Below are 10381 nucleotides of genomic sequence, written 5' to 3'. Positions count from 1 at the left end.
TGTTAACCATTGCTTCCAAAAAAGGCTTATCTCCCCGTTTCCAGCTATTTAGTGACATTTGGGATGATGTGTGATGAAAAATTCAAGAATTTAACCCTTTTCTTCCAAAAAAAAGGCAGATCTCCCTTTTCCAGCGCTTTTCTGACACTGGAACTGATATGTGATGAAAAAGTCAAAATGTTAACCATTGCTTCCAAAAAAGGCTTATTTCCCCGTTTCCAGCTGTTTAGTGACATTTGGGATGATGTGTGATGAAAAATTCAAGAATTTAACCATTTCTTCCAAAAAAGGCTTATCTCCCTGTTTCCAGCGCTTTTCTGACACTTGGGCTGACATGTGATGAAAAAGTCAGAAATCTTAATCAATGCTTCCAAAAAAGGCTTATCTCCCCGTTTCCAGCTGTTTAGTGACATTTGGGATGATGTGTGATGAAAAATTCAAGAATTTAACCATTTCTTCCAAAAAAAGGCATATCTCCCTGTTTCCACCCCTTTTCTGACACTGGAGCTGATATGTGATGAAAAAGTCAAAATGTTAACCATTGCTTCCAAAAAAGGCTTATCTCCATGTTTCCAGCTGTTTAGTGACATTTGGGATGATGTGTGATGAAAAATTCAAGAATTTAACCATTTCTTCCAAAAAAGGCTTATCTCCCTGTTTCCAGCGCTTTTCTGACACTTGAGCTGACATGTGATGAAAAAGTCAGAAATCTTAATCAATGCTTCCAAAAAAGGCTTATCTCCCCGTTTCCAGCTGTTTAGTGACATTTGGGATGATGTGTGATGAAAAATTCAAGAATTTAACCATTTCTTCCAAATAAGGCTTATCTCCCTGTTTTCAGCGCTTTTCTGACACTTGGGCTGATATGTGATGAAAAAGTTAGAAATCTTAATCATTGCTTCCAAAAAAGGCTAATCTCCCCGTTTCCAGCTGTTTAGTGACATTTGGGATGATGTGTGATGAAAAATTCAAGAATTTAGCCATTTCTTCCAAAAAAGGCTTATCTCCCTGTTTCCAGCGCTTTTCTGACACTTGGGCTGATATGTGATGAAAAAGTCAGAAATCTTAATCATTGCTTCCAAAAAAGGCTTATCTCCCCGTTTGCAGCTGTTTAGTGACATTTGGGATGATGTGTGATGAAAAATTCAAGAATTTAACCATTTCTTCCAAAAAAAGGCATATCTCCCTGTTTCCACCGCTTTTCTGACACTGGAGCTGATATGTAATGAAAAAGTCAAAATGTTAACCATTGCTTCCAAAAAAGGCTTATCTCCCCGTTTCCAGCTGTTTAGTGACATTTGGGATGATGTGTGATGAAAAATTCAAGAATTTAACCTTTTCTTCCAAAAAAAGGCTTATCTCCCCGTTTCCAGCTGTTTAGTGACATTTGGGATGATGTGTGATGAAAAATTCAAGAATTTAACCATTTCTTCCAAAAAAGGCTTATCTCCCTGTTTCCAGCGCTTTTCTGACACTTGAGCTGACATGTGATGAAAAAGTCAGAAATCTTAATCAATGCTTCCAAAAAAGGCTTATCTCCCCGTTTCCAGGTGTTTAGTGACATTTGGGATGATGTGTGATGAAAAATTCAAGAATTTAGCCATTTCTTCCAAAAAAGGCTTATCTCCCTGTTTCCAGCGCTTTTCTGACACTTGGGCTGATATGTGATGAAAAAGTCAGAAATCTTAATCATTGCTTCCAAAAAAGGCTTATCTCCCCGTTTGCAGCTGTTTAGTGACATTTGGGATGATGTGTGATGAAAAATTCAAGAATTTAACCATTTCTTCCAAATAAGGCTTATCTCCCTGTTTTCAGCGCTTTTCTGACACTTGGGCTGATATGTGATGAAAAAGTTAGAAATCTTAATCATTGCATCCAAAAAAGGCTAATCTCCCCGTTTCCAGCTGTTTAGTGACATTTGGGATGATGTGTGATGAAAAATTCAAGAATTTAGCCATTTCTTCCAAAAAAGGCTTATCTCCCTGTTTCCAGCGCTTTTCTGACACTTGGGCTGATATGTGATGAAAAAGTCAGAAATCTTAATCATTGCTTCCAAAAAAGGGTTATCTCCCCGTTTGCAGCTGTTTAGTGACATTTGGGATGATGTGTGATGAAAAATTCAAGAATTTAACCATTTCTTCCAAATAAGGCTTATCTCCCTGTTTTCAGCGCTTTTCTGACACTTGGGCTGATATGTGATGAAAAAGTTAGAAATCTTAATCATTGCATCCAAAAAAGGCTAATCTTCCCGTTTCCAGCTGTTTAGTGACATTTGGGATGATGTGTGATGAAAAATTCAAGAATTTAACCATTTCTTCCAAAAAAGGCTTATCTCCCTGTTTCCAGCGCTTTTCTGACACTTGGGCTGATATGTGATGAAAAAGTCAGAAATCTTAATCATTGCTTCCAAAAAAGGCTTATCTCCCCGTTTGCAGCTGTTTAGTGACATTTGGGATGATGTGTGATGAAAAATTCAAGAATTTAACCATTTCTTCCAAAAAAAGGCATATCTCCCTGTTTCCAGCGCTTTTCTGACACTGGAGCTGATATGTGATGAAAAAGTCAAAAAGTTAACCATTGCTTCCAAAAAAGGCTTATCTCCCCGTTTCCAGCTGTTTAGTGACATTTGGGATGATGTGTGATGAAAAATTCTAGAATTTAACCATTTCTTCCAAAAAAGGCTTATCTCCCTGTTTCCAGCGCTTTTCTGACACTTGAGCTGACATGTGATGAAAAAGTCAGAAATCTTAATCAATGCTTCCAAAAAAGGCTTATCTCCCCGTTTCCAGCTGTTTAGTGACATTTGGGATGATGTGTGATGAAAAATTCAAGAATTTAACCATTTCTTCCAAAAAAGGCTAATCTCCCTGTTTCCAGCGCTTTTCTGACACTTGGGCTGACATGTGATGAAAAAGTCAGAAATCTTAATCAATGCTTCCAAAAAAGGCTTATCTCCCCGTTTCCAGCTGTTTAGTGACATTTGGGATGATGTGTGATGAAAAATTCAAGAATTTAACCATTTCTTCCAAAAAAAGGCATATCTCCCTGTTTCCACCGCTTTTCTGACACTGGAGCTGATATGTGATGAAAAAGTCAAAATGTTAACCATTGCTTCCAAAAAAGGCTTATCTCCCCGTTTGCAGCTGTTTAGTGACATTTGGGATGATGTGTGATGAAAAATTCAAGAATTTAACCATTTCTTCCAAAAAAGGCTTATCTCCCTGTTTCCAGCGCTTTTCTGACACTTGGGCTGACATGTGATGAAAAAGTCAGAAATCTTAATCAATGCTTCCAAAAAAGGCTTATCTCCCCGTTTCCAGCTGTTTAGTGACATTTGGGATGATGTGTGATGAAAAATTCAAGAATTTAACCATTTCTTCCAAAAAAAGGCATATCTCCCTGTTTCCACCCCTTTTCTGACACTGGAGCTGATATGTGATGAAAAAGTCAAAATGTTAACCATTGCTTCCAAAAAAGGCTTATCTCCATGTTTCCAGCTGTTTAGTGACATTTGGGATGATGTGTGATGAAAAATTCAAGAATTTAACCATTTCTTCCAAAAAAGGCTTATCTCCCTGTTTCCAGCGCTTTTCTGACACTTGAGCTGACATGTGATGAAAAAGTCAGAAATCTTAATCAATGCTTCCAAAAAAGGCTTATCTCCCCGTTTCCAGCTGTTTAGTGACATTTGGGATGATGTGTGATGAAAAATTCAAGAATTTAACCATTTCTTCCAATTAAGGCTTATCTCCCTGTTTTCAGCGCTTTTCTGACACTTGGGCTGATATGTGATGAAAAAGTTAGAAATCTTAATCATTGCTTCCAAAAAAGGCTAATCTCCCCGTTTCCAGCTGTTTAGTGACATTTGGGATGATGTGTGATGAAAAATTCAAGAATTTAGCCATTTCTTCCAAAAAAGGCTTATCTCCCTGTTTCCAGCGCTTTTCTGACACTTGGGCTGATATGTGATGAAAAAGTCAGAAATCTTAATCATTGCTTCCAAAAAAGGCTTATCTCCCCGTTTGCAGCTGTTTAGTGACATTTGGGATGATGTGTGATGAAAAATTCAAGAATTTAACCATTTCTTCCAAAAAAAGGCATATCTCCCTGTTTCCACCGCTTTTCTGACACTGGAGCTGACATGTGATGAAAAAGTCAGAAATCTTAATCAATGCTTCCAAAAAAGGCTTATCTCCCCGTTTCCAGCTGTTTAGTGACATTTGGGATGATGTGTGATGAAAAATTCAAGAATTTAACCATTTCTTCAAAATAAGGCTTATCTCCCTGTTTTCAGCGCTTTTCTGACACTTGGGCTGATATGTGATGAAAAAGTTAGAAATCTTAATCATTGCTTCCAAAAAAGGCTAATCTCCCCGTTTCCAGCTGTTTAGTGACATTTGGGATGATGTGTGATGAAAAATTCAAGAATTTAGCCATTTCTTCCAAAAAAGGCTTATCTCCCTGTTTCCAGCGCTTTTCTGACACTTGGGCTGATATGTGATGAAAAAGTCAGAAATCTTAATCATTGCTTCCAAAAAAGGCTTATCTCCCCGTTTGCAGCTGTTTAGTGACATTTGGGATGATGTGTGATGAAAAATTCAAGAATTTAACCATTTCTTCCAAATAAGGCTTATCGCCCTGTTTTCAGCGCTTTTCTGACATTTGGGCTGATATGTGATGAAAAAGTTAGAAATCTTAATCATTGCTTCCAAAAAAGGCTAATCTCCCCGTTTCCAGCTGTTTAGTGACATTTGGGATGATGTGTGATGAAAAATTCAAGAATTTAACCATTTCTTCCAAATAAGGCTTATCTCCCTGTTTTCAGCGCTTTTCTGACACTTGGGCTGATATGTGATGAAAAAGTTAGAAATCTTAATCATTGCATCCAAAAAAGGCTAATCTCCCCGTTTCCAGCTGTTTAGTGACATTTGGGATGATGTGTGATGAAAAATTCAAGAATTTAGCCATTTCTTCCAAAAAAGGCTTATCTCCCTGTTTCCAGCGCTTTTCTGACACTTGGGCTGATATGTGATGAAAAAGTCAGAAATCTTAATCATTGCTTCCAAAAAAGGCTTATCTCCCCGTTTGCAGCTGTTTAGTGACATTTGGGATGATGTGTGATGAAAAATTCAAGAATTTAACCATTTCTTCCAAATAAGGCTTATCTCCCTGTTTTCAGCTCTTTTCTGACACTTGGGCTGATATGTGATGAAAAAGTTAGAAATCTTAATCATTGCATCCAAAAAAGGCTAATCTCCCCGTTTCCAGCTGTTTAGTGACATTTGGGATGATGTGTGATGAAAAATTCAAGAATTTAACCATTTCTTCCAAAAAAGGCTTATCTCCCTGTTTCCAGCGCTTTTCTGACACTTGGGCTGATATGTGATGAAAAAGTCAGAAATCTTAATCATTGCTTCCAAAAAAGGCTTATCTCCCCGTTTGCAGCTGTTTAGTGACATTTGGGATGATGTGTGATGAAAAATTCTAGAATTTAACCATTTCTTCCAAAAAAGGCTTATCTCCCTGTTTCCAGCGCTTTTCTGACACTTGAGCTGACATGTGATGAAAAAGTCAGAAATCTTAATCAATGCTTCCAAAAAAGGCTTATCTCCCCGTTTCCAGCTGTTTAGTGACATTTGGGATGATGTGTGATGAAAAATTCAAGAATTTAACCATTTCTTCCAAAAAAGGCTAATCTCCCTGTTTCCAGCGCTTTTCTGACACTTGGGCTGACATGTGATGAAAAAGTCAGAAATCTTAATCAATGCTTCCAAAAAAGGCTTATCTCCCCGTTTCCAGCTGTTTAGTGACATTTGGGATGATGTGTGATGAAAAATTCAAGAATTTAACCATTTCTTCCAAAAAAAGGCATATCTCCCTGTTTCCACCGCTTTTCTGACACTGGAGCTGATATGTGATGAAAAAGTCAAAATGTTAACCATTGCTTCCAAAAAAGGCTTATCTCCCCGTTTGCAGCTGTTTAGTGACATTTGGGATGATGTGTGATGAAAAATTCAAGAATTTAACCATTTCTTCCAAAAAAAGGCATATCTCCCTGTTTCCAGCGCTTTTCTGACACTTGAGCTGACATGTGATGAAAAAGTCAGAAATCTTAATCAATGCTTCCAAAAAAGGCTTATCTCCCCGTTTCCAGCTGTTTAGTGACATTTGGGATGATGTGTGATGAAAAATTCAAGAATTTAACCATTTCTTCCAAATAAGGCTTATCTCCCTGTTTTCAGCGCTTTTCTGACACTTGGGCTGATATGTGATGAAAAAGTTAGAAATCTTAATCATTGCTTCCAAAAAAGGCTAATCTCCCCGTTTCCAGCTGTTTAGTGACATTTGGGATGATGTGTGATGAAAAATTCAAGAATTTAGCCATTTCTTCCAAAAAAGGCTTATCTCCCTGTTTCCAGCGCTTTTCTGACACTTGGGCTGATATGTGATGAAAAAGTCAGAAATCTTAATCATTGCTTCCAAAAAAGGCTTATCTCCCCGTTTGCAGCTGTTTAGTGACATTTGGGATGATGTGTGATGAAAAATTCAAGAATTTAACCATTTCTTCCAAAAAAGGCTTATCTCCCTGTTTCCAGCGCTTTTCTGACACTTGGGCTGACATGTGATGAAAAAGTCAGAAATCTTAATCAATGCTTCCAAAAAAGGCTTATCTCCCCGTTTCCAGCTGTTTAGTGACATTTGGGATGATGTGTGATGAAAAATTCAAGAATTTAACCATTTCTTCCAAAAAAAGGCATATCTCCCTGTTTCCACCGCTTTTCTGACACTGGAGCTGATATGTGATGAAAAAGTCAAAATGTTAACCATTGCTTCCAAAAAAGGCTTATCTCCCCGTTTCCAGCTGTTTAGTGACATTTGGGATGATGTGTGATGAAAAATTCAAGAATTTAACCATTTCTTCCAAAAAAGGCTTATCTCCCTGTTTCCAGCGCTTTTCTGACACTTGAGCTGACATGTGATGAAAAAGTCAGAAATCTTAATCAATGCTTCCAAAAAAGGCTTATCTCCCCGTTTCCAGCTGTTTAGTGACATTTGGGATGATGTGTGATGAAAAATTCAAGAATTTAACCATTTCTTCAAAATAAGGCTTATCTCCCTGTTTTCAGCGCTTTTCTGACACTTGGGCTGATATGTGATGAAAAAGTTAGAAATCTTAATCATTGCTTCCAAAAAAGGCTAATCTCCCCGTTTCCAGCTGTTTAGTGACATTTGGGATGATGTGTGATGAAAAATTCAAGAATTTAGCCATTTCTTCCAAAAAAGGCTTATCTCCCTGTTTCCAGCGCTTTTCTGACACTTGGGCTGATATGTGATGAAAAAGTCAGAAATCTTAATCATTGCTTCCAAAAAAGGCTTATCTCTCCGTTTGCAGCTGTTTAGTGACATTTGGGATGATGTGTGATGAAAAATTCAAGAATTTAACCATTTCTTCCAAATAAGGCTTATCGCCCTGTTTTCAGCGCTTTTCTGACATTTGGGCTGATATGTGATGAAAAAGTTAGAAATCTTAATCATTGCTTCCAAAAAAGGCTAATCTCCCCGTTTCCAGCTGTTTAGTGACATTTGGGATGATGTGTGATGAAAAATTCAAGAATTTAGCCATTTCTTCCAAAAAAGGCTTATCTCCCTGTTTCCAGCGCTTTTCTGACACTTGGGCTGATATGTGATGAAAAAGTCAGAAATCTTAATCATTGCTTCCAAAAAAGGCTTATCTCCCCGTTTGCAGCTGTTTAGTGACATTTGGGATGATGTGTGATGAAAAATTCAAGAATTTAACCATTTCTTCCAAAAAAAGGCATATCTCCCTGTTTCCAGCGCTTTTCTGACACTGGAGCTGATATGTGATGAAAAAGTCAAAATGTTAACCATTGCTTCCATAAAAGGCTTATCTCCCCGTTTCCAGCTGTTTATTGACATTTGGGATGATGTGTGATGAAAAATTCAAGAATTTAACCATTTCTTCCAAAAAAAGGCTTATCTCTCTGTTTCCAGCGCTTTTCTGACACTGGAACTGATATGTGATGAAAAAGTCAAATTGTTAACCATTGCTTCCAAAAAAGGCTTATCTCCCCGTTTCCAGCTGTTTAGTTACATTTGGGATGATGTGTGATGAAAAATTCAAGAATTTAACCATTTCTTCCAAAAAAGGCTTATCTCCCTGTTTCCAGCGCTTTTCTGACACTTGAGCTGACATGTGATGAAAAAGTCAGAAATCTTAATCAATGCTTCCAAAAAAGGCTTATCTCCCCGTTTCCAGCTGTTTAGTGACATTTGGGATGATGTGTGATGAAAAATTTAAGAATTTAACCATTTCTTCCAAATAAGGCTTATCTCCCTGTTTCCAGCGCTTTTCTGACACTTGGGCTGACATGTGATGAAAAAGTCAGAATTCTTAATCAATGCTTCCAAAAAAGGCTTATCTCCCCGTTTCCAGCTGGTTAGTGACATTTGGGATGATGTGTGATGAAAAATTCAAGAATTTAACCTTTTCTTCCAAAAAAAGGCTTATCTCCCCGTTTCCAGCTGTTTAGTGACATTTGGGATGATGTGTGATGAAAAATTCAAGAATTTAACCATTTCTTCCAAAAAAGGCTTATCTCCCTGTTTCCAGCGCTTTTCTGACACTTGAGCTGACATGTGATGAAAAAGTCAGAAATCTTAATCAATGCTTCCAAAAAAGGCTTTTCTCCCCGTTTCCAGCTGTTTAGTGACATTTGGGATGATGTGTGATGAAAAATTCAAGAATTTAACCATTTCTTCCAAATAAGGCTTATCTCCCTGTTTCCAGCGCTTTTCTGACACTTGGGCTGACATGTGATGAAAAAGTCAGAAATCTTAATCAATGCTTCCAAAAAAGGCTTATCTCCCCGTTTCCAGCTGTTTAGTGACATTTGGGATGATGTGTGATGAAAAATTCAAGAATTTAACCTTTTCTTCGAAAAAAAGGCAGATCTCCCTGTTTCCAGCGCTTTTCTGACACTGGAACTGATATGTGATGAAAAAGTCAAAATGTTAACCATTGCTTCCAAAAAAGGCTTATCTCCCCGTTTCCAGCTGTTTAGTGACATTTGGGATGATGTGTGATGAAAAATTCAAGAATTTAACCATTTCTTCCAAAAAAAGGCATATCTCCCTGTTTCCAGCGCTTTTCTGACACTGGAGCTGATATGTGATGAAAAAGTCAAAATGTTAACCATTGCTTCCAAAAAAGGCTTATCTCCCTGTTTCCAGCGCTTTTCTGACACTTGAGCTGACATGTGATGAAAAAGTCAGAAATCTTAATCAATGCTTCAAAAAAAGGCTTATCTCCCCGTTTCCAGCTGTTTAGTGACATTTGGGATGATGTGTGATGAAAAATTCAAGAATTTAACCATTTCTTCCAAAAAAAGGCATATCTCCCTGTTTCCAGCGCTTTTCTGACACTGGAGCTGATATGTGATGAAAAAGTCAAAATGTTAACCATTGCTTCCAAAAAAGGCTTATCTCCCCGTTTCCAGCTGTTTAGTGACATTTGGGATGATGTGTGATGAAAAATTCAAGAATTTAACCATTTCTTCCAAAAAAGGCTTATCTCCCTGTTTCCAGCGCTTTTCTGACACTTGAGCTGACATGTGATGAAAAAGTCAGAAATCTTAATCAATGCTTCCAAAAAAGGCTTATCTCCCCGTTTCCAGCTGTTTAGTGACATTTGGGATGATGTGTGATGAAAAATTCAAGAATTTAACCATTTCTTCCAAATAAGGCTTATCTCCCTGTTTCCAGCGCTTTTCTGACACTTGGGCTGATATGTGATGAAAAAGTTAGAAATCTTAATCATTGCTTCCAAAAAAGGCTAATCTCCCCGTTTCCAGCTGTTTAGTGACATTTGGGATGATGTGTGATGAAAAATTTAATGAATTTAACCATTTCTTCCAAATAAGGCTTATCTCCCTGTTTCCAGCGCTTTTCTGACACTTGGGCTGACATGTGATGAAAAAGTCAGAAATCTTAATCAATGCTTCCAAAAAAGGCTTATCTCCCCGTTTCCAGCTGTTTAGTGACATTTGGGATGATGTGTGATGAAAAATTCAAGAATTTAACCATTTCTTCCAAAAAAGGCTTATCTCCCTGTTTCCAGCGCTTTTCTGACACTGGAGCTGATATGTGATGAAAATGTCAAAATGTTAACCATTGCTTCCAAAAAAGGCTTATCTCCCCGTTTCCAGCTGTTTAGTGACATTTGGGATGATGTGTGATGAAAAATTCAAGAATTTAACCTTATCTTCCAAAAAAAGGCTTATCTCCCCGTTTCCAGCTGTTTAGTGACATTTGGGATGATGTGTGATGAAAAATTCAAGAATTTAACCATTTCTTCCAAATA

Source organism: Limanda limanda, chromosome 13 (genome assembly GCF_963576545.1).
Source record: "Limanda limanda chromosome 13, fLimLim1.1, whole genome shotgun sequence".
Taxonomy (NCBI): Eukaryota; Metazoa; Chordata; class Actinopteri; order Pleuronectiformes; family Pleuronectidae; genus Limanda; species Limanda limanda.
Note: the sequence above shows the minus strand (reverse complement) of the source record.